General features: G+C 39.7%; 1 protein-coding gene and 1 pseudogene across 11 annotated transcripts in view; both read right to left on the bottom strand.

Annotated features, from left to right (window-relative positions):
* EXD3 (exonuclease 3'-5' domain containing 3) overlaps positions 1-25,324 on the bottom strand; it is a 490,105-nt gene that overhangs the window by 139,591 nt on the left and 325,190 nt on the right. The gene's annotated exons all lie outside the window — the stretch shown is intronic.
* Positions 1-25,324, bottom strand: part of LOC130456473 (heterogeneous nuclear ribonucleoprotein D-like) — a 29,760-nt pseudogene extending 4,436 nt beyond the window's left edge.

Genomic DNA, 25,324 nt, shown 5'->3' with positions numbered 1-25,324 from the left:
GGTTGGGGGATAGGTTGTGAAAGGCTAAAACTAAATGGAGAAGTTTACAATTTATCCTAGAAGCAATGGGGAGTCACAGAAATTGACTAAGGGAATAATGTTTTTAGGTCTGTATTTAAGAACAGTGGCAAAAGACTGGAGGCAGGAAGGCCAACCAAGAGGTGCTGCAATAATATATGTGAGAGGTGATTAAAGTCTAACCTAAGGTGGTATCTGGAAGAATAGAGAAAAAGGATCATATGTAAAAGACATGAAAATAGAAATTCCAAGAACAGATAACCAACTGGATAAATGGGGAAAGGGAGAGTATGGTAAAAGGGATGATGCTGAGGTTATGAATCTGGGCAGCTAGAGGTGTTGTCTTTGACAGAAATAGGGATGTTTAGAAGAGGGGAAAGTTTTAGGTGAAAGATAAAGAGTTCAGTTTTGGACATGTTACATTTGACATCCAGTCCATTAGGCAACTGGTGAGGCAGGTCTAAAGAGAAAGGAGAGAGATTTGAGCTCACTAAATAGATTGATGAGTCATCTGAATAGAGATGACAGCTAAACTCACAGGAGCGAATGAAGTTATGAAGAAAGAGAATACAAAGAGAAAAGAAGGCCATAAGAGAGAACTGTGGGGCACATCCACAGTTAGTGAGCATGATATGGATGATAAGCCAGAGAAAGAGATGGAAAAGGAAAAGTCAGACAAATAGGAGAAAAACTAAGAGAAAGTAGTGTAACAAAAAGCCAGAGAGGAGAGAGTAGTCAAAAATGTCAAATTCAGAAGACAGGTAAAGAAGGATACGAAAAGACAATCTGATGTGGAAATTGTTATCATTGGTACCTTTGGAAAGAGCAGATTCAATTGAGAAATGAGGTGGGAAGCCAAACTGCAAATGAGAGAAGGGGAAGCAGAGGCTGCAAGTGTAAACAGTTTTTTCAAGGATTTGGTTGAGAAAGAAGTGATACAGGATGATAGCTTGAAGGGATGGTAGAGTGTAATAAAAGTTTTTTTTTTTAACCCTCATCTTCTGCCTTGGAACCAAAGAATGGTAAGGGCTAGGCAATGGAGGTTAAATGACTTGCCCAGGGTCACACAGATAAGTAGTGTCTGAGGCCAGATTTGAACTTAGGACCTCCTGCCTCTAGGCCTAGCTCTCAATCCACTGAGCTCCTGTCCAGATGACCCCAAAGGGTTTTTTAAAGGATAAATTAAAAAGGATCCTTTTTTAAAGGATTTTAAAGGTTTTTTTTAAGGCAAGGAGAATGGCAAGATGAATGGGGTGGAGAGTTGTATTCTAGTGGTCTGGGACAGACTGGGTAGAGTAAAATAGATATAGTGAGATCACTCGCTCATCAATCCAGACAGTGTGGTCTAGGCCAGGACTGCTGGTTTGAAGGTCAGGCAGAGAAGAATATTTAGGATAGTTAGTTTAGGGAGTCTTGAGGTCAGCTGGGACACCCCAGAGTTAGGCCAATCAGTAGAATATAGATTACTTGCTTAGCCTTCCTTCAATACACAACTGTTAACTGTATACTTGTCATTATACAGACTGAAACTGAGAGGAATTGTGGTTGATGGTTAAGAGGGGACTTTCAGTAGCTTTGGTTCCTATGCTGTGTTCCTGGTAACAAGCACCCTGAGATTTCTGGATCTGGCAAGAAGATTTTAGCAGAGTTTGGGGAAGAGATGACTTCTCAAAATACTTGCTGGGGTCTTTCTTAAAATTTGTTTTCAATTACATATAAAAACACTTTTTGAAAATTGTTATCTGACATTTTGTGATTCAGATTCTCTTCTTCCCCTTCCTGAGGCAGTAAATGGTCTGATATAGGTTAATACAGTGCTTTCATGCAATATATATTTCCATATTCTTCATCCTATAAAAGAAGACATATTACATATACAATGAAAAATTCATGAAGGAAATAAAGTGGAAGATGGCATGTTTTGATCTGCAATCAGACTCCACAACAGTTCCTTCTTTGACTAGATAGCACTTTTTATCATGAGTTCCTTGGGGTTATCTTATACCCTTGCTTTGCTGATAATACATTAGTTCTTGACAGCTGTTCATTATATAATATTTCTGTTACTGTATACATTGTTCTCTGGTTCTTATTTATTTTCTTGGGAGAAAATTTTATTTAATTAGTTAATTTAGAATATTTTTCCATAGTTACATGATTCATGTTCTTTCCCTTTTTCCCCTCACCCCCCTCCCGTAGCTGACGCACAATTCCACTGGGTTTTACATGTGTCATTGATCAAGACCTATTTCATATTATTGATATTTGCACTAGGGTGATCATTTTGTCCTCTGGTTCTGCTCACTTTACTTTGCATCAGTTCATATAAGTCTTTCCAGGTTTTTCTGAACTCATCCTATTCATCATTTCTTATAGCACAAAAATATTTCATTATAACCATATACTATAATTTGTTCAGCTGTTCCAGGGTCTTTTTAAATGTGGCTTCAACAATAGGTTTTTGCATTTATAGTAGATGTCTTGCTCCATGGACATGAGGAGTGGGTAAGGGATTATATGTAACAAATGACTTTTATGCTGCTAAATGGTCTCAGATCACAGAAAGTTGATGGAAACTGCTTGAGTGTATCAAAATTGAATCCTGGGAACATAAGATCAAATACAAACTGCTTTCCTGATTGACAAATAGAAGTCACATACTGCAGACTTCCTCTATGGGACTGACATAGCTATTACTACATATATCTGACCTATGATCTACAGTGAAATAAATTTACAGAGAAGGCTTCAGTAAGTAGCTTTTTAGACTAGAGTATTTTTTTTTTGTGTGTGGTAGGAATAAAAATATTTATAGATTTCTAGACTGTAAACTACCCTCTTAGACTGGAAGCTTTTTGTGGCTAGGAACTGTCATCTCATTTTTGTATTTCCCTGAATGCCTACCTCAGTAACAATGATAGATGAAATGTATATAGGATGTTAAGGTTCACACAATGCTGGATATAAATTATTTCCTTTGATCTTCAGAACAATTCTATGGAGTAAGTACTACAAATATTGTTTCCATTTAACAGATATGAAAAAAGAAATTTAAGGAGGATAAGTCACTTGTTTGTGGACACACAACCAGTTAAATGCTGGAGGTGTAATTCAAACCCATGTCTTTCCTAACTCCCAATCCAGTGCTCTAACCATATCATGCTGCCTTATATGTATTAATTACTGCTAAAGACAATATTACTTCCATTACATCTTTTTTTAATGGAACATTTTAAATTAATTAATTAATTAAGAATAGTTTTCCATGGTTACATGATTCATGTTCTTCCCCCTCCTCCCTGGCTGTAGCCAACAAGCAATTCCACTGGATTTTACATGTGTCATTGATTAAGATCTATTTCCATATTATCAATATTTGCACTAGAGTGATTGTTTAGACTCTACATCCAAAATCATATCCCCATCGGCCCATGTGATCAAGCAGTTGTTTTTCTTTTGCATTTTCTACTTCCACAGTTCTTTCTCATAATTTCCTCTAGATTGTCCTGGGTCATTGCATTGCTGTTAGTAGAGAAGTAAGTCCATTACGTTCGATTATACCACAGTGTATTAGTCTCCATTTACAATATTCTCCTGGTTCTGCTCCTCTCACTCTGCATCAATTCCTGGAGGTTGTTCCAGTTCACAACTTCCATTAAATCTTGATGAAAGACATTAATGTATAGTTACCACTGCTATACCTGCACCACACAGGGACTGGATAAGCAATGATGATTTCTGGCTCCTCCTGGTTCTGACATGCTGATTCTTATGAACTTTTGAATCTTTTAAAAATAAGAATTTGTTACAAGAGAACAATTTCAGCAGTCTTTCCTATCTAAGAGACTGAGAACCCTAATGAAGTAACAACTCAAATAGAATGCTACCCAAACAGCCCCTGCAGGGGCAGCCATCTATCAACTAACAAGAAGCACTAAAGTACCTACTGTGTGCCAGGCACTGTACTAGGTTCTGGGGATACAAATAAAAAGAATGAAGAAATCCCTATGCTCAAGAGACCTAAATCCTATTAGAACACACAATGTGTACATTATAGTTGGGATAACTATATACATAGTAATTCAAAATAAATACAAGATAGTCAGGAACTTCTCCAACTAGTGGTTGGAAGAATCAGGAGAGATTTGTGTGTAGAAGGTGTTTCTTTGGCTATATCTTGAAGAAAGAGAGGGATTCTATGAGCAGAAATCAGGAGGGATGAGAAAGACCACATTAAGGAGAGAGTGAAAAGAACAAGTCATCATTATCTTATTGGGGAAAATTTCCATTTAGTAATAACTGAAGTGTATGGGGTCTGTGTGAGGGTAGGATGAGTCCAAATCTTTTGACCCCAGGACCAAGGTTATGCCCTTTTCAAATGAAATTAATGGAATATGATATTTGTGAGTGGGTCAAGAAAGCTGCCAAACAGAGCTATTGTGACTAGTCTTGGATAAACCCATGTGACTCAGATGGCTCATGCCCTGCTAAGGAAATCAGAGGTTCAGTATATGTGTATGTGTGCTAGGCCTAGACTGACAAGAGAATGGTCAGGAGGGACTACTACTACTACTAAGGATATATAACATTACAGCTGTAGAGGAGGTTTTCCCTTTCCTTTCTATCTTCACCTGCCTTTAGCTAGGAAAAGCAACCCCCCTTAGTTTGAAGCTCAGAATTCTGGTACTCACACCTGCTCTAAAGATCATCAGTGGCCTCAATGATTCTCTACTGATTATAGCAGTTCTTAATCTTTTCTTTGTCACGGACCCTTTTAGCAGTCTGCTGAAGATGATAGTGCCTTCTCAGAATAAAAGTATGTTGCTTAGATTCACAAATGAAAGAAGTCATCCATTTGGTTAGGGGTTAGTAAAAATAAAGATGTCATGTTCTTTTCCATTCAAGACACCCTGAAATCTAGGTTGAAAACCTCTAGTCTATAGCAATTAGCTCCTAAGTGTGGGCTCAGGTCCCTTGGGGTCCACAGTCTGACACCAAGGATTGTCAGATCAATCAACGAGAGCTAGACGGGGAGATGAGTCACATCTCATCCTTTCTACAACTGGGCCTTGGTCCCTTGGGGGCAATTATAAACTAACACTGACCCAGGCACTAACAGCCACAGCCAGACAGGTGCCATGAGGAAAACTCCCCCTTTCCTCTAATGATACTTGCCCCTTTGTCCCCAGATCACCATGTGACTGGGGTAGGTACTTCAAGGCAGTGACTGATGATTAAGAGCACCCCACCCATCTCCCTTTCATTTTGGGTGCAACTGAATGAATCAAATGGGATAAGCAAGCACAAGTGGGCTGTGAATTACACTACATAGCCCATTACATTATTTTCCTCTACAAAATCACCCTTTTCCCAAACTTCTCTATTTCTGTCAAAGGCAGCAGCATCTAAGTCACCAAGGTTTATAACCTCAGTGTCCTCCTGACTCCTCACTTTCACTTACTCCATATATCTATGCAATTGCCAAATCTTGTGGTTTCTGGCTCTATAATCTTTCTCACAAATGTCCCATTTTCTCCACCCACATAACCACCAATCTGGTTCAGGCCCTCATCATCTTTCATCTGGGCTATTGCAATGGTCTTCTAATTGGTTTCTGCCTCAAGTCAAGTCAAGGAGTATTTATAAGTGCTCACTCTGTGCTAGGTACTATGTTAACAGCTGGGCCTTAAGTCTTTCTCCTCTCCAATCCATTTTCTGCACATCTGCAAAAGTGATTTTCTTAAAACACAAGACTGACCACATCACCATGCTAGATAATAAAACCCAGCAGCTCCTTATTCTCTCTAGGATAAAATAGAAATTCCTCCATTTGGCATTTAAAATCCTTCATAGCCTAACCCCCACCTCCCTTTCCAGACTGATACCACTTTACTCCGATTCCAGGGACCTTCTAGTTCACTTAGTTTACTTAGGCCAACATGCACACAAAAACACAAGGGAAATATTCAAATATGAGTATGATTTGATTGTTGTATTGCATACATTTAAAACAAAACAATTCTATGAAAAAAAGAAAATTATCTGTTTTTCTGCTCAATTCATGTGGATTAAAAATTGAATAATTATTAACAAATTATTATTTATGAGTCTACACTGTATCTCAAGGTATACAGAGGGATTTTTAAAGAAATAATGAAGCATAGTCAATCACATTGCTCTCAGAAACAAAAAATATTTTTTATAGAATAAATTAAATGAAAACACTTCATTTATTTAATTCTTTTTTTAAACAATCACAAGCAATTTATTGTTGAGGATCATTTAACATGAAATTATACAAATAAAGTTTGTATAAATACAAATCCACATTTGCCATAACACAGATGGCAAAGGACAAAGTAAAAACAAGAAAACTAAATTGGTCACTATATACAATTGGACACAGTTGGGACATGTACACTACAAGTCTTTTACAAAATAGTCATCTCAGATCAATAGAAGACCACTCTCCATTCAATGTCGTCTCCCTGCAAGATAAGGTTGCTATAGGATCTATACCTGTTTCCTCCATGTCGTCCTTTAATATGGCTGGTAATTGTTTTGGTGATTACCACCCCCTCGGGATGCTTTGCCATATGTGCTTTGTTGACCACTGTAGTCTGCATATCCCTATTCATATCCATAGTTCCCATAGTTATATCCAGTATAATCATATCTGCCATAGCCATTATAGTTTTGATCACCACCATAGGAACTATTGTAATTTTCATATTCCTGATCATAATCGTTACTAAATCCTTGGTTCCAGTTTTGGCTCTAGCCTCAGCCACGACCCCTAAGTCCACCAGCCACAGCACCTTTCCTTCCCTCCTTTCTGTTGTTGTTGTCTCTGGGTTGGGCAACTTTGTTTTCACTTCCCAGAACCAATCTAATGATATCTGTTTTCTAATAATTTCTTTACTGGTTCTTCATCTGTACATATAATAAAAAAGAATCCTCTTCTTTCATTTATTTTTGAGTCCATAAGAAGTTCAATATTCTCAATCTTTCCAAATGCTCCAAAATATTCTTTGATTTGTTCTTCGGATGTGTCTGGGCTCAGTCTGCCAACAAATACTTTTTTGTGGGGATCCTTTCCCTTTAAAGCTTTAGCCCTTTTAGGGTCTATCAACTTGCCATCTAACTTGTGTTCGTTAGTTCCAGAACCTTATCAACACTGGCAGCATCTTTGAAAAGCACAAATCTGAATCCCCTCAATCTTCCCGATCTGTTTTAATTGTGCAGTCTACAACCTCTCCAAAATGAGATAGGTATTCAGTGAGATCTTTCTTGCTTGTCTCCCAGATTAGTTCTAAACATTTTACCATCATCCTGCTGGTTCTTGCTGGCGTCTTTGGATTCTCTGGTGAACTCCTCCAAATTATCTCTTTTTAAAATGTCTAGTTTGTGTGCTTTATAATATACATTACGTTAATATAATCATACATGCATATAGTTTTTTTAAAACCCATACCTGTCATTCTAGAATCAACTGTGTATTGGTTTCAAGGCAAAAGAGCAGTAAGGACTGAGCAATGGGGGCTAAGTGACTTGCCCAGGGTCACACAGGTAGGAAGTGTCTGAGGCCTGTTCTGAATGCAGGACCTCTAGGTCTGGATCTCAATCTGTTGAGTCAACTTTTTGACTGACATAGATGTGAACAAAAACTTGGACACTACTGGTTTATGGGATAAAACAGAAGCTCTTCTGCCTGGTATTGAAGGTCCTTCACCACTGACTCCAATTGACCTTTGTAGCTTAGTTCATCTTTTAACCCTTTCATGCACTCAGTGCTCCCTATCTCAGCCTCTCACCTATGGTCTTCATGTCTTCCTATGCAGACTAACCAGAAGCCTGGAATGAAGCCTGTCTTCATTTCTACCTGTTATAACCCTTCATGGCTAACAGGTAGGGCCTCCTCCATGAAATCTGCCCTGAGCTCTCGAGTAGGAAGACTTCTCCTCTCATTTTCCCAGAGCCCTTTGTCTGACTATTTGCCCTCTCACATCATATGCTGCTGTGCTCAGAATGTATACTGTCCCAGAAGTCTGTAAACTCTTTGAAGATAGGAACTGGTTTTTCATCTTTGTGTTCTTAGTACCTGATACAATGACTTATGCATAGTAGAAACTGTTGAATCAAACTGATTAAATTGAGGTCAATAAGCCTGTCCAGGAAGCTGGGCTTACCTTTGCACCTTATAAGGGCCTGCCTTCCTGGTACTGTCAGCTCATGGTCACATGAAGTCACAAGAAACCATGAGAAAGCCCTAGGAAGAGACATGAGTTCAATTCTAGCTTCAGACACATATTAGTTGTGTGAACCTGGACAAGTCATTTATTCTTTGTCTGCCTCAGTTTTCTCATCTGCAAAATGGGGATAATAATACCACCTACTTCACAGGGTTGTTGAAAGGATCAAGTGAGATAATATTATAAGGTAGTTTGTAAAGTTCAAAGCTCTATGTAAATGCCATTATTACGGTTATTAATAATGGCTGGCACAAAGTGCTAACTCAACCTGTTTCCTTTTTTAGTAGAGGCCCACCTTTGCCACGGTCTGTCTTCTAGTAGTGAGTGACCTGAGTTAACCATCTGGATTTTTTGTGTTGCTTTTTTTTAAACCTTCATATTGTCTTCACTAGCCTAGGCAAAAGTATCACATCAACACATAAACTGGAACCCGGAGCATAAGCTTTCAAGTTCACACCTCACTGATCACCTGTAAGAAATCCAATATCCCTGGTGATGCTTTGCATAACTGCTTCTTTCCACCAAGTAATCTGAGATAAGGACTTCTGAGGCTCAAGAGACAATCAAGGTGACTCCCTCCCCTGAGCTCTGGGGTTTTCTCCTCTTCTATTGTTGCTGCTTCTGTTAAATATGTGTGACCCAATATGCAAGGCCAGGTGAAACAAATTCACAGAGCCAGGAGTGTTCCTGATATTTACTAGGCTAGTCTAGACAGAATAGAATCATCATTAATTCATTCATTTTTCTTTCATTAATGCATTCATTGGTGAATTTGCTCACTCTTGAATGTTTATTAAAAACTTGTTAAATTAGGAGACCTGTAAGATGAGGAAAACAAGTTCCTGCTCTTCAGAAACCTATAATCTAGCACAGTTTATTGAAATTGTGGGGAATTCCAGCTCTGCATTTTTCTAGACAATCTATTCAGAATTCTGAGGTGGGCTGGGGAGTAGGATGGGAAGGGAGTGGAGAAGGAAGAGGGAAAGAGCCAGTTTATTACAAAAGCTTCTGCTGCTTTTAAAGGGTTCCTACTTCTTCCCTTTTGGTGCCCTTCCCCCAACAAGACACTTTCATGCATAAATACCTGAAATTTCTGGTAATCTACTACTTTAAATTTTTAAATGCCATTTCCTCTTAATTTGTTACTTGTGAAAATAATTCTCAAACATTTGGCTTTGTTCCTTGGAAAAAATTCTGAGGATTTCTTAGGGATGAACTATTTGCTTTTCAATTCAATTCAAGAGAAATATATTAAGTACCTTTTATGTGCAAGAGGGAATAATTTTATTTTGATTTTATCAATTTCTTTGTCAGTTATTACTTAAATATGTGAAAGTTGTGGGCAAATATGTTTGTGCAAAAGCATTCTTGACTTTGTGGGAAATGAATTTTATCCAAGTTGGTTTTAAAGTTAATTTCTTAATTCTCCCACTGCATTTTTCTCTAATGGTTTTAAAACCGATTTTTATTGATATCTTTTGGTTTCACAATACCTAGATCTCTTTTTATATACTTCTTATCCCTTCTCAAATGGCCATTCCTTATAACAAAGAACTTTCTTTTTTTTATTTTTTTTTTAAAAACCCTTACCTTCCATCTTGGAATTAATACTGTGTATTGGTTCCAAGGCAGAAGAGTGGTAAGGGCTAGGCAATGGGGGTTAAGTGACTTGCCCAGGGCCACATAGCTAGGAAGTGGCTGAGGCCAGATTTGAACCTAGGATCTCCCATCTCTAGGCCTGGCTCTCGAACCATTGAGCCACCCAGCTGCCCCCAACAAAGAACTTTCTTAAAGAGAAAAAACCAAAAGTGTCTGAGGCCATATTTGAACCTAGGACCTCCCATCTCTAGGACCAGCTGTAGTTCTCAATCCACTGAGTCATCCAGTGGCTCATCCTACTCTTACCTTGTTTGTTTGTTTTTTAAATAGCTTTATAACATCCAGTTACAAATATTTTGATGTTGTACTTTCCATTTACACTGTTGTTGTCATTGTGTGTATTGCCTTCCTGGTTTTGTTTCTTTCATTTGCATCAATTTATGTCTTTCCATTGTTCTCTGGATTCATAGTATATTTTAATTTTGCTTTTTAAAGCATGATAGTACTGCAATACATTCCTGTTAATTCTATTTAGCCATTCCCCAACTGATGGGCATCCAGTTTGTTTCCAGCTCTCTGCAACTCAAGTAAGAACTGATGACCCAAATATTTTGGTGTATAAGGAGACTTTCTTTTAGTCAGTGACCTCCCTGAGATATATGCATAGCGATAGAATCTCTGGGTCATAGAGTGTGGGCATTTTTGCCACTTTATGTGCAAAATTCCAAAATGCTTTTCAGAATGGTTCTATCAGGTCACACATTGTGTTAGTATATTCATCTTTTCACAAGTCCTCCAACATTGGCTATCTGTAGTTTATGTCATTCTTTCTAAACTGGTAAGTTTAGAAGTGAAGTGAAACCACAGGTTTGTTGTGATCTATATTTCTTTTTAATTAGTGATTTAGATTCTTTCATATGGCCACTCAGTTTATGATTCTTTTTTAAGATCTTCCACTGATGTTCATTATGAAATTAAAAATATATTCTTAAAGGAAGTCAGGGTAGGGAGAAAGGAGAACACTTAGCTGAAAACTTTTTAGTAAAGGAAGAAGTTAGGATGACCAGCCCAATGACATGCTGGTCACTGTGCCAGCTGGGAATTGTAGTACTATATATCCATAATAGGTTTTGCTATATTTGAGATCATCCCTTTGCCATTGGCTATCATGCCCATCTTTTCCAATGCCTTACATATAGCATGAACTTAATAAGTATTTATTGAATTGAATTGTTTATCTCCCTCAAGAGAAAAAAAATTGCCAGCAAAGAGGCACAAAGCCAGTCATGGAGCAACCTGTGTCCCTGGGTGAGTCACAGTGAAATTAATAAGCAACATCCTAAGGAGTCTCTGCTAACATACAAGTGCCTTGGGAATGTCTATTTCTAACAATAAAGATGACCTTGCTGACCTGAACACTTCCGAAATAGACAGTGGATTCCATGGGGTACCCTTGTGACAGTGAAATCATCCCAGTCATAAGTAATTCTGGCAGCGTGCCATGGAGACTAGGGACATTTTGGGTATGAAGAAGTTGTCATAATTTTATTCTTAGTGCAGGGCAGTATGAGAAATGAAGTTTCATGTGAACTAAAGAAACTCTTAAAAATAACATTATGATCCTCACATAACATGAGCTGACCTTTCAGATTTCCATTTTAGCTCAAACGCCTACACTCTCCATCTGATTGTTGGTTTTTTGGCTACATCATACAAGCAATCATGGGAAATCAGAGATTATTTCTTGGGTACAAAGCTTAGTGTGGTAGATACAATATGGAGTCGATCTTGTATTGGCTACTGAATGTTAGAAGTCAGAGAGAATATTGGTTAAGACAAGCAGTTAAGATGAGTATAATAATTTAGAGTCAGGCAATCACTCCTAAATAGTATTAAAAGGTGATAAAACAAGCTGAAGAACAGTCTAAATGAACCAGAAAAAAAATTGAAAACCTGGAATGTTTCTAAGTGCCATAAATAAGCATTTATTAAGTACCTACTATATTCCAGGGTCCATGCTAAGGGCTGGGGATATAAAGAGGGACAAAAGACAGTCCCTGTTCTCAAGGAGGTCAAGGTTGAATGGGGGAGACAACAGGCAGGTACAAATAAATTGGATGAGTAGGAAATAATTAGCATAGGAAAAGCACTAGAATTAAAAGCTTTTGGAAGAGGCAGCTAAGTGGCTCAGTGGCTAGAGTCAGGCCTGGATTTAAATTTGGCCTCAGACACTTTCTAACTATATGACCCTGGGTAAGTTACTTAACCTCCACTGCCTAGCCCTTACTGCTTTTCTGCCTTGGAACTGATTCTCAGTTTTTTCTACTAGGTTATAAGCCTGAGGGACTGAGAGGATCGTGGTGCCCTTGACAGAAAATGGGAAGTTTAGAAGTGAGGAAGGTTGTGGGAAAGGTTAGTTGTTTAGTTTTGGACATGTTGAATTTAGGATGTCTGCTAGACATCCAGTTTGAGATATCCACAGGCATTTAGAGATGAGAGACTAGAGGTGAGCAGAGAGCTGGGGGCAGGATAGGATGATTTGGGAATCATAAGCACAGAGATGGTGTTTAAATTCAGGGAAGCTGAGGATATGGCCAAATGAAGTAGTATAGAGGGAGAAGAGAAAGGGTTCCATACAAAGCCAGGGACAGTGTCCTTGTTCATACTCTTGAAGCCTTCCAGCAAGGACCCAACAGTTTGGAACTTCCTGTACATCCTTCCTCAGATCATCAGAACCAGGACTGTGGACAGCTGCCTCACATCACCCCCAATGGCTAAAAAAGTCTCTGTCCAATAATAGTGATGAGAATAACTCATGTTAAAAGAACCACTTACAAACTGGATTTGGAGCTGGAAGACTTAAATTTAAATTGTGACACCATCTGGTTAACAACCCTGAGCAAGTTATTAAAACACTAATGGTATCAGTTTCCTTATAACTACATTATATCATTTCTAAGGTTCTTCCAGATCTAAATCCCATGGAGATCTCTAAGCATTATCATCCCTATTTTACAGATGATGAATTTGAGGCTCAGAGAAGTTAGGTGACTTGTTCAGGGTCACAGAGCTAGTGTTAGAGATAGAATTTGAATCCAGGTCTTCTTATCTCAAGTCCAATATTCTTTCTGCTGTACAACACTGACTTTCTCCATGACTTCTGATTCTGATTTCTTCCACTTCCCTATGATGCTTCTTTCCTATCCAATCTGTCACTTATAAATAACACTGAAACAAAACCCAGTAAACAGACTGTGGGAGGTGGCTTGGTTTTATTTTGCATAACCTGGCTAATTTGATATGCATCAAAAGTAAGAAAATGCTGAATGGATTTTCTAAGATAAATTATCTTGATCTGCTGGTTAATGAGCCATTTTGGTAGAGAAAACATTACAGAGAAGACAACTGGGAAAAGAGAGGGATTTGACTGTTCACTATTAGCCATGTCCTCCACTAAAATCCTCCTGTGATGTCTCAACATAGAATTGGGGCAACCTTGAAGGTTATGCCAGAAGACAGCAAAGCTACAGAATAAGTTTGGGATCATAAAATACTGTAGATTTGTTCATTCTAGGCCCTAGCAGGCTCATTAGCAGAGGCTTAGCCACCTGATGATGGCTGGGTTTTTTCTCTCTTTGGCACTGGTTTATGAAGACTGCTTATTATTAAGGCATAGCAGGGAGGCAAATTGTTGTGGAAAGCATCACCACTGATGAAATAACAGATCTTTAAAGTATGGAAGATTTATTCCTGTAATAGAATAAAAATAAGAGAGAAATACTGCCAACCACAGCAGCCAGAGGTGTGTAAAAAGGCTGTTTGGTTAATGCAAAAGTGACTTATTTGATGGGCAGTGCAGTGAGGGTTGGGAGGGACCTTAAGAAGCAGGAAGAGGAAGAAGAAAAGAGGTGCTGCTTTATGAATATGGAGCTGATAATATTGTTCATAATGCAATCATGTGTTCTGAATCTTGAAGATCATTCAAGTTGTTGGGGGAGGGGGGCTGAGAGAAGGGAGAGAAAGATGAATGCACTGCCAGTTGGTCTTATGTCTGTGGGAATTCTAGAAGAGGAATAAGAGGTACTGAGCAAGGTGACCTTTCCACTGCCTCTCCTAGTAGGGCATACTCAGGCACCAGATACTTCTTGGCCACTGGTGCTCTGATAAGCACAAGTTGGCAAGGAAGAATGAAGTGTAAGAAACAGGAGTACTTGAAAATATTAACTTCCAATGTACACCCACCCATATAATAACCTTTAATCTTGAAAAGCACAGCTCAAGTTTTTTCTAATTACTATTCCCAGGGATAAGTCAATTCATTTTTTTAGGCCTCAGTCTCCTTATCTGTAAAACAAGAAGAATGGGTAAGACAGCCTTCAAGTTTTCTTCTCACTCTTTCGTTTCCTACTATGGTGGAGAACACCAACATTCTCCCTCTCACTCAGGCTCAAAACTTAGGGATCATCTTCAATTTTTCACACCCCCAGCTGCCCTTCCCCAATTGCTTATACCTTCATAACAACTTCTCTTCTCTCTCATAACAACCCCCTTCTCTTCTCTGGCACTGCCATCATCCACATTCAAGCCATCACTGCTTCATGCTGAACTATTACAGTAGCTTCCAAATTGTTCTCCCTGCCTTAAGCCTCTCCACTTCAGTCCATCCCTCACTCAGTTGTCAAACTGATCTCTCTAAAACCCCACTATTACCCAATTTCTCTGTTTGATGTTGAAAACCCTTCATAATTTGGCTCCTTCCTAAGTTTCTAGTCTTTTTATACCTGACTTCCTTCCATGCACTCTGTAATCCTGTGACAAAGAATCCCCTTGCTGCTTCTTGAACACCATGTTGTCCATGCCTGGAATTCCTTCCTTCCTCATCTCTGCCTCCTAGCTCCCTTGGCTTCCTTTGAGTCTCAGCATAGGTCTCATCTACTGCAAGCAACTTTCCTCTAGTCTCTCTTAATGGTAGGGCTTTCTCTTTGACATTACTCAGTTTATCTTGTTTTGCAGAGTTGTTTGCATGTTGTCTTTGTGCAGAGCTGTTTACGTGTGAGTTTTCTGGAGAGTAAGGGTTTCTCCCATGCCTGGCACATAGTAGGTACTTAATAAATGCTTTTTGACTGACTGGTTGTGAGACTTCTTGCCAGTGAGGTCTACCATCACACTAGTCTATGTATTATTCTGCTCTCCCTTCCAATAAGACATTGCTTGAGCCTTCTCAGAGCTCATCAAAATTTACTTCCTATTCTCGTTTCATTTCTCTAACAAATCATCACTTGTTTCATTTGTTTACTGACTTTCTCTTTCTAGTTATAAAGCTCCAGCCCTCACTCAAGTATGAAGTTTCAATTCATTCGTGGATCACAGAAACTATCAGAAGCATAATGGCCAGGAGAGATTTCTATTTCTAAACTAATGAAGTCATTGTGTGAGAATTACATTTTGGGTGTGTTTATATGCATTTATATACATACAAAAGTGCATTCAGGATATAATGGCAGAGCCATAATTAGTCTGAGCTACTCCTAGGGAAATTCGGCAGAACAGAGAGCAGCCAGGTCAACTTTGGGTTCCCTAGTGCTAGAAGGGGTCAGCTCTCCAGAGAACAAAAACCTCATCCTTGGTGGACGGAAGGATGGAAAATCATGATTCATGCTGGAGACCCAGGGAACAAAGCCTGGAGATAGCAGTCACTTTGGGAAGGAAGTCTGCCCTCCTCCAGGTGTCAGTGCCCTGGGAGAAAGCCCTGTTTCCCCCATGCTAGTTATGTCACAGTATGTTGGGTGTAATGGAAAAGGCATTCCTGTGGGAACTGTTCTACTCTCAGTCAAGGAATGGTGAAAGGTTTTCAGGGATTAAAGCAAAAGGATTTGAACTGATCAGAAATTGTGGCTACAAAATACCACCCTCAGGTTGCTTGTGCATTACAGACTTCAGAAGCTTAAAGAGCTGCAGGTTTTGAAGCAAAATAGCAGAATCTTCACTGTAAGCCAAAAACAGTTGAACTTTGGTAGCTAACACCGTGTCAACAGTCTCACACTTTAAGAAATAACATAACAAATAACACATGTTCTTTCTGAAAAGTTTAAAATATACCTTTAAGCTATAAGTGAAAGCAGAGAAAACACAGATGTATAAAGGAAGGCTGGAATGCACTGCATGCTTGTCAACCTGGCTAAATGACAAACATCTCTGGGAGAGACCCCAGTGCTGCAGGGAGCATAGCAAAGAACAGTCTTCCAAACAAGGCCTAGCCAAGCTACAACATCTCCATGCCTGGCATTCCCTAGTCTGGGCAAAAGAGAAACTTCATGCTAACCCTATGAAAACAGTCACTAGCAAGGAAAGACAGCCATCAGCCCTGAGCTGGTGAGAGGGGAAAAATCCCAGGCTCTCAGTCTTCCCTGACTGTGACCTTCATGCTCCACTGGATTTCTGAAGATACTGAAATCTTGGCAGTCAAGTACATAGTCTGTGGGAACGAGGAAGTCTCTGATAGGCCTGCTGGTGAGAATTGGGACCAGTCAGGCAATTTTGGGGCCCTGTGAAATCCTAAGAAGACAGACAAAAACAGCAGTTTGTGTTTTGTGCTGGGAATGAGGAGGAACCAGTGGCCACACTGTGGCATACGAGCCATGTGAAGTAGGAGCCATATGGCCACTTCCCTTCCTCAGAGGCAAGGGCAGCAGTCTCGTGGCCCTTCTCATGCAGCTGCCCCTTGATTAGTAGAACCTGATTCTAGAGGGCCAGGGGCTAGAACAGACAAGACCAGAGTGCAGGAGAAATGCTTCCTTCCTCCCTCACAGGCCCTTGAGGTGGGTCAAAAAGAATGAAAGAGATTTGAGAGAAAGGCATGTACAGATGAGGACATGTGCTGATCAGGACAGAGCACACTCATCCCATGTAATCAAAAGCTCACTACTACCTGCAGAAAATGGGGCCTGGCCTTTCAGAAGCAGCATTTGGAGAGCTTTAGTTTTTAACTCTTAGGAACACTGCACGTGACAATGACAATAAAAACACTGTGAGAAATACAAGTACAAAGAAAGAAATGAGAAAAAGCAAAAGGAGAGAAAGACTAAATGAGGCTCATCACAACTCCCAATCAGAAGATTTGGGTGAGTTAGGTGACTTAGATATGTTAGGTCTGGAGTGGAAAGGACTTGGGTTCAAATCTGACCTCAGACATTTCCTTCCCATGTGATCCTGAGCAAATCACTTAACACTCTTTTGTTTTGGCTTCCTCAACAGTAAAGCAAGGATAATAAAAGCACTGATAACTCCTCTAAGTAGTCATGAATATCAAATGGGATATTTGTCAAAAGCATATGGCATTAGGGAAGGTAGTGGCTCAGTGGATAGAGAGCCCGGTGGCAGGTAGGCAGAAGCATGTATAGAGAGGATATGTACGGATCAGGATGGAGCACATTCATCCCATGTAATCAAAAGTTCACTGCTACTTCTTAGCTATGCGATTCTGGACATGTTACTTAATTCCAATTGCCTAGCTCTTACTGCCCTTCCGTGTTGGAACCAATACTTGTTTTGATTCTAAGACAGATGGTAAGGGTTTAAAAAAAAAGTTGAAAAACTACTGCTGAGAAAGTAGTATAGTTCAGAAAGAGAGTTCAATGTGGAGGTACAGATCTAGAGTTCAAATCCCAGCTCTACAACTCTAGACCTTGGAGCAAGTCACTTAGTCAATAGTAGATAAATATTTATTAACTGCCTACTATGTGCCAGCCACTGTACAAAGCACTAGGGATACAAACAGGAAACAAAGGCAGTACTTGATCTCAAGGGGCATCAGCTAGTGGGGGAAGACAATCCCCAGAAGGAAGCTTAAAAGCATGGAAAGTTGGAGGGTAGGCCAAAGGGACCCATATGTTGGAGAGGTCAGAGACAATCCCAGAGGAGTTGGGCTAGGTGTAAAATGAGATATTCTGACCTGAGTTCCTTCCTTAAATGCAAGTGTTGGAGTTCATGGCTCCACCCTTCAACCAGAGAGACAGAGAGTAGTGAGGAGGTAGAGGATTAGGATAGATGGGATCTTGCAGGATAGTGAGGTGCTCCCAATAATAAGCACTCTGGGGCATGGTGGAGAGGTCAGAGTACCTGTTGTGAAGATTAAATTTAACTATCCCCTGATTGTGAAAATTAAATTAACTCCCCTGCCCATTTTTAGATTTAATCACCAAAAATGTAAACACCCTACTTAAAGCTGAGTGGGGAGATCTGCCCATTTTTTGATCTAATCACCAAAAGTATAAACATCCCACTTGATCATTTGTGGGAAGATCTGTGACCCACGTGTGCAATAGTGAGTGACAAATCAGAATCGACTTACTGCCTCCTGGGTAGTCCTAAGCAAGGCTTTAGACTATGATTTGTCCATGTACAAAGTGGAGGAAGGCACAGGAAGGGATGCAAAAGAAAGTGTCTTTAAAATGGAGTTACAACTTCCTGAGTGGAGTTCAACTTGGACTTTGTCTTCTTCTGGAGTTCTGAGTTTTGAGTTGGAGGCTGGAGAAGAATCTACTGACTGGAGCTGAGACCCTGTTCCTAGTGAGGCTGTTCTTAAATCTCTTCCTTTTGACTGACACGTGGTGAGTGAAAAGGCTGACTCCTTTCCTGGATTTTCTGTAGAGACAAGCCTCAGGAGAGACCTACCTCTTAAGAGAGACCCAGGTCCTCGGCTTTGCAGAGGCCTCTCCGGCTAAGAGTCAACTCTCCCTGCCCAGGTTGAGCCAGAGGCCAGGAGTAAATTACTTAGTGCTTAGGCTAGATATCTTACCCTATCCTCTCTTTGATTTCCTACTTCATTCTTTCTATATTTTATAAATAAATTGTAAATAAATCTCTTTGGAATAAATTAAATTCCTGGCGACCCTATTTAAAAATATAATCCAATCTAACCTTTTTATAAATTAACCTTTCTTCCCCTTACACTGTCTAGGTCACAGTTTCCTAATCTGCACAGTGAAAGAACTGGATTAGAAGGTCCAACAGCACTCTAGTCCCAAACTCATCTCATTAGAATTGGACCTAAACAATGTATACATGTCAAGTTACTGACTAGAGTTAGTTTTGCTATATAATGGAATATTTCTTGGGATCTTTGGCCACATTTTTTCCAACTGTAGTGTGAAGTGTTTTTCAGTTAGTTATGTCTTAAATAGGCTTGGTGAATTGCTGCAACCTCTAGATGAATTATGGATGATTTAAAAACTATCTAATAATATCTGGTGATATAAAGAAGATCTATTATTATTCAACATCTGCAACCTCTCAAATTGGAAAAGCCAGGACAACTTCTGACCTTAATTAGTAAGTCTGTAGCTTTAAGAAGAAACAAAAGTTTATATAAGGAGACAGGGGAATCCAATCATTCCCTTCTTTCTAGGACAGAACAAGCTCATTCCTAGGAATCAGAGAGATCACAAACTCAAGGAAGACAGAGGTAAATCACAAGGACAGTGTGATGATTTGGGGGCTCGGTTTGAAGACTTGCAGAGGTTGAGATCTTGCTTTATGTCTCCAGTAAACCCTTTCATGATTTCTGGGTCTAATTCCCAAAGCTGAAGTCACTGAAACATCTGTTGGAAAAGTGGGACTTTTCGAAGCAAATGCTGAAGGGATGTGGTGAAAAGCAAAATCCCAGCCAGGTGGGAAGAATTAGGAAATGTTTCCTGGAAGACAAGAGTTTACAGGATAGTTTGGAAGGATGGAAGGAAAAGTGGTTGGCAGAAAAGGAGGGGGGAGGGTTTTTTAGCTGGGGGAGATGCATGAACAAAAAGAGGCACAGAGGTGGAGATGAGATGTCATATACATGGGATTGTGTGCAGATGTTTTGTCCCAGAAAGGAATGCATTGAGAAGTGATAGGAGATAAGTTTAAGGATGAAGGAAGTCTGAAAACCATAAATGAATTTTCATACTATTCTTTGGACCCTTGACTTTCAGCTATGGTCCTTCTTATTTCTGGGGTTTCTAAAGTCTCTAAAGCAGCCATGGAAATGGAAGGGCATACTATGGACAATAGGGAGGTTCACTGGGAATTTTCTCATTAGCTCATTATTTTCTCATTAGCTAGTCACTGCTACCGAAAGACAGGAAGCAGAGGAGTGGACAATCCTTCCTTTCCTCTTTTTTGTGAGTCTTTCTTGCAACATTTGGCAACTTTGATCACTGATACTTTACAATACATGACACCAGAGCATTACAGTATCTCCTCAATGAAATCCACAATTATTCATGAGATAGTTCTAGGAATCAACACTGGAAACACCAAGTTGATTAAGAATACCTAATGCATAGAATATGACATAAAGTTGGGTGAGCAGTCAATCAGCACAAATGTCTCAGAGAGGCACTGCAAAAGGACAGGACTGCATAAGAGGTTAGCAGACACCCAGAAAATCACACAGTCCTGTGAAAATGTGCCCAACTGTTTAATACCAGAGTTCTTTTGATGATGCCATATGGCTCCAAGTTAGGGAAAAATCAGTCTTAGAACAATAAAATTGCAGATACCCCAAAGGGTAATGGGTACTAAAAAGTACAAAATATTATTAAAGATGACTTGTGAGTAAGAAGTGGCATAAAAATGTATCATCAAAGACACACGTAGTTGGAAAGGGAGGTGGGATTGTCTTGTAGTGAGAGAGAAGGATGAATAGGTCAAATGTATATTTAGATCCATAAAATATTAAATGAATAAAAGGAAGATGTTTAGAATTCCTCTGACATTTAATGCTCTTCTCAACCTGACTCCAGCCTTCTTACACATCACCCCCTCCCTACATTCTTGCTCCTCCTCACACACAGTACTTTATGGCTTTCCTTCATGCCTGGAAGTCACTCCAACCTTACCTACAATTCTTCAAATCAAGAAGGATTTATTAAAGCAGCATCTACTATGTGTCAGAATATAAGAAAGGCAAAAAACAGCCTCTGCTCTCAAGGAGTTCACAATCTAATAAGGAAGACAACATCCAAACAACTATGTAAAAACAAGATACAGACAGAATAAACTAGAAATAATCTCAGAGGAAAGACACTAGCATGACAGGGGACAAGGAAAAGTTTCTTGCAACAGGAAAGATTTTGGCTGAGGCCTGAAGGTCTTCAGAAACACTAGGAGACAAGAGGAAGAGGGAGAGAATTTCAGGCATGGGGGACAACCAATGACTTGGAGTCAGGTGGAGTGTCATCTTCTGAGAACACAGATGAGGCTCAAACAAGGGCAAAAGTAGTGTCAGAGGAGAGAAGGGGGTGGATACAAGGGATGTTATGAACCCTTCATTAACAGCAAATAATTACTGTACAACAACTGCATACTTGGAGCTGTGCTGTGGGGGGTAAGGAGAAGGAAGGAAGGAACAAACATTTAAATGCCTACTATGTGCCAGACACTATGCCAAGTACTTTAGAAATGATCTCGTTTGATTCTTACAACAATCCTATGAAGTGCTGTTATTGCCATTTTACAGATGGGGAAACTGAGGCAGATAGAAGTTATGTGACTTGCCCAGGGTCATCCCAGCTAATAAGTATCTAAGGCCAAATTTGAAGTCAATTCTTCCTGATCCCAGGGCACCACTTAGCTGCCTAGAGGAATTAAGAAACAATAAACTACCCTCACTAAGGATTTATAGCCTAGATGGAGACAAGATACAAGACAAAAATAATTCTGGTAGGAGGCAGTGTATGGTTAGGGCTAAAAGTCTACCTACATACATGCTTAGCCATTTTGCCTTACCTTTTGGTTGAAGAGGGGATGTGGAGAACAAGGGTCAAAGAATAACCATATTTGCAAACTACATCCACAATCATGAAACTGCCTTTGTTCCCCAAACACTGTCACTTCTGACTATACCCAGCTCCTATCCTTCTAGTTACTTGGATAAGAAATTTCAGTTAGTGTGGAACCCAACTTTCAAAGCTGAGCTTAAAGGGTAGAATAATTAGATTTTCTACTCATCTACCACTTTGGAATTGGGAAGAAAATGAAGGGGATGACAAAGAAAAGACAGGACAAGAAGGACACTCAGATCTGCTTACAATGCTTCAGAGGGATGGAACATTCCTACAAATAAAAGAAGTGCTAAAATCTCTGTCTCATAATCAAGCCTTCCAATAGTTAAGTCCTATCTGCACAGAATAATGCTGCTGCTGCTGCTGAGAAGTGAAGGGAAAGCTTGGAAAGCAGAGGTTCCTTCATCAGCTACTCCATGGAATTCGGGGCAGCCTTAGCACTCTGGAGAGGAAACTTGCAGAGGATTAGAACACAGGAGATACACATGGGAGCTGAAATAGCCCAAGAAGAGCTAGGCCCCACCTTGTGAGCATCCCAGGATAGGGGTGGGGTGGGGGGATGCAGAGGGAACAGAAGCCATAAATAAAAACCACAGAACTGAAGCCTTTCACATAAGAACTTCCCCCAACCAAACCTCAGGCTACGTGGATGGTAGACCCTAGGGGTCAGGAAATGCTGCTAAAGGCATGCACAAGTTTGCAGCTCTTGAACCTTGACTATACCTCATCCCCTGTGATTCTATGATGAATGTTGCCCACAGATTCAATGACATGTCTCTTCTCTGACCACAAAAAGACTAAAAACAATAGCATAGGTTAAAAACAAAATGAATGCAAAGTGTGAAGCAGATCCCAGACCCCCAGGAGGATGCCCTATTAACAGGGCAGTGCTGGTTGTGTTCAGGCTTAGAGACTTGTTCACTGTGGGTCTGCCTTTGGGGGCTCTCCTGTCTGGCCAGGGCCCCGTGGGCTTCTTTAGGCTCCTGATCTTGGGATCCATCTGTGCACAGGAATGAACAGTCACTTATCTTAGGAAGCTTTTTATCTTGGGGACCCCACCCAGCCAGCCCCACGACCCAGGCTCTGACCCAGGGAGGAGGAGGAGGAGACTAGGCTCCTGTGCTCCTTTCTTCATGAGTGAGAAAGGCAGGAGCTGCAAGTTCTCAGCTCCATCTGCATTGACGTTACAGCCACATGAAAGGAGCCCAAGCCTGCTGTGCATACTGTGGGCACAGAGGCTTTCAAGAGGCAGGCTGTTTCCAACCTAATCGACAGCTTGAAGGATCTCTATTACTAATCACCCACCAATACCGTGTGAGTTCCCAGGCTGACTTCAAAGCTCCTCACGTGGTGCCCCCAATGGAGTACTTTTCACATGGTCAGAGTGGTGCCCACTTCCCCCCATCACATGGTCTTTGGTGGCATTTCTGCTCAGCATGCATCAGTGTCCACAGAGATGTGCTGTCCAAGGCAGAGATTTTTCCCTATTAAATTTCAAAGATGGTAAAACTCACTTGGAAACATGGACAAAGCTCTGTAATTTCAATTTCAAAGTGTATCTTGTCAGTTCGTAGTTTTTTCCATCATGATGCCTCCTTTCACTTATTTTAAATTATACTGGAGCCAAAGACTTTTAGAAGCCTCAAAGGAGAATCAATGAGATCACTAGAAAGAATTGAGGTCAGCTGAGAGTCATACCCTCCTATAAGTAAAGTTTGGTCTTCAGGTAAAAGAAGAGAGCAAGAGAAGGGAAAAGATTTTTTGGGACTATGATTCATTTAGTAGGAAAACAACATTAGTCTGAGTTCTAGAAAAGACAATCAACATACAAAGAGATGAATTCAAACCTGGGAAGTATAAAGAAGCTTGGTTCAAATTTAAAATCCTTTTTGTTTTTAACAAGATTAGAATTTCAACAAAGCCTTAAAAACTCAAGGTTGCAAATGTCAAGAAAAAAAATGTAAAACACTATTTAGCAAAAGTCCATTTTGTTTTTTCTCATTATAGGAGAGATTTCTCCAACCCCCTTTGCTTTCTAATGTCAATGTCACCCAAGTCCCTAATGGTGATCCTTTCTTTTCCATCATGGTTATATCCCATGTTCCTTTTCTGTTCCTACTTTTATCAATAGTGTTTCAATACAATGAATTAGAAATGTCACATTTAAGGTTCTCTGTACAACTCTGTAGAGTAGATACTTAAATTTGATCAACAAATGATAAAAAAAATTACTGACAACAGATACATAGTTTGTAGAACATATCAATAACAAATGTCCTTGATTACCAAAGATCTTGGCTAAAAATGTGGGTCTGTTTTTTTAGCCAGGAAGTTCCCGTCTGAAGTTTTTCTACCTATTTTGCCATAGTGCTTCTAAAAGGCCATTGATTGGGTTAATATAGCAATCTGGCATGCCAATGTGTGCCAGACTGACTAATATTCACCTTAAGTCAAGTCCAGAACAAACAGAATCTTTTGGACAAATAATGCTTGTTTTCCTATTTCACAACAAACATGCATAAAAAAGCACTCATTAAAAAAGTAATGATAGCAATTTAATGGTCAAATAGAAATATCCACCCTTCAAACCAGGTCATGTTCCTACCCTTAAAACTGCTTTTCTTGCCATCTGAAACAACAGAAATTTCAAGAAGAGGAAATACGTTTAAGGTATGAGTTGGCTAGGCTTGTATCTTAGCTTAGAATTTTGTTTTCGGTGCCAATAGTAATTAGGGACTAATTAATCAAGGAGCCTGGTTGTACCAGGTTTTGGGCATACAAAGACAAAAATGAAATTCTCTGCCCTTAATGAGCTTGAATTTATTCTATCAAGTGACAAAGTGTACAATATAAGCATATTCAAAATACATACCAAGTAAATCCAGGGGAGTTTGGTATGGGGTTAAGGGAGCTCCTCATGGTTGGGGAAGGATTTGGGCTTTGAAGGGATTATAATCAGGTTAGATTTTACAGAGATGCAATGGAAAACAAACAAAACAACCAGCTTCTCTTAGCCAGAAAAACCAACAGAAGTCAACTGTAAAACTCCAGCTAGTCATCAATGCCTTCAAGGTACCTCTATAATACAACATTAGCTTATCTAATTCAGAATCAGAGTGAACTTACCTTTAAATCAGGAGTAGAAGGAAAGGAAAACCTAAGAAATTCAATGTACTACATATTTTTGAGGGGGGTGGGGATGAAAACCCAAAATGGAGACGGGAGAAAGTTTGCTACTGACATTCACCTATTTCTACTAAACCATCAATCCCAGTAATTTGAAGCTTTTCTGAAGTCATGATGTGCACACAATCATGTTTGCTACATCCTGAAACATATCCCTCAATCACTGCTCCAAGGGTGGTGGTATATATGTTTATTTTTTCAAGTTAAAGTGAATCACATTTAGTTTGCTTTGATAAATTTTGAGGAGAGAGCTTCATGACACTCCTAGAGATCTCAAGGAGATGTCTTGAGTGCTGTTAAGCAGTTGTGAATGCTTGTATTATATTCTAAGGGCATTCTATTTCTTCCTAACTCACACCACTCCTAAGTCTACAGAGCCCTAAGAAAAGGAAAAAACCACAAGGATAGAACCTTGTATGTAGCATCAAGCAGAGGATGCTGGGAGCCCTG

Source organism: Monodelphis domestica, chromosome 1 (genome assembly GCF_027887165.1).
Source record: "Monodelphis domestica isolate mMonDom1 chromosome 1, mMonDom1.pri, whole genome shotgun sequence".
Classification (NCBI taxonomy): Eukaryota; Metazoa; Chordata; class Mammalia; order Didelphimorphia; family Didelphidae; genus Monodelphis; species Monodelphis domestica.
The sequence above is the reverse complement of the archived record's forward strand: the minus strand, read 5'-3'. Positions and strand labels throughout refer to the sequence as shown.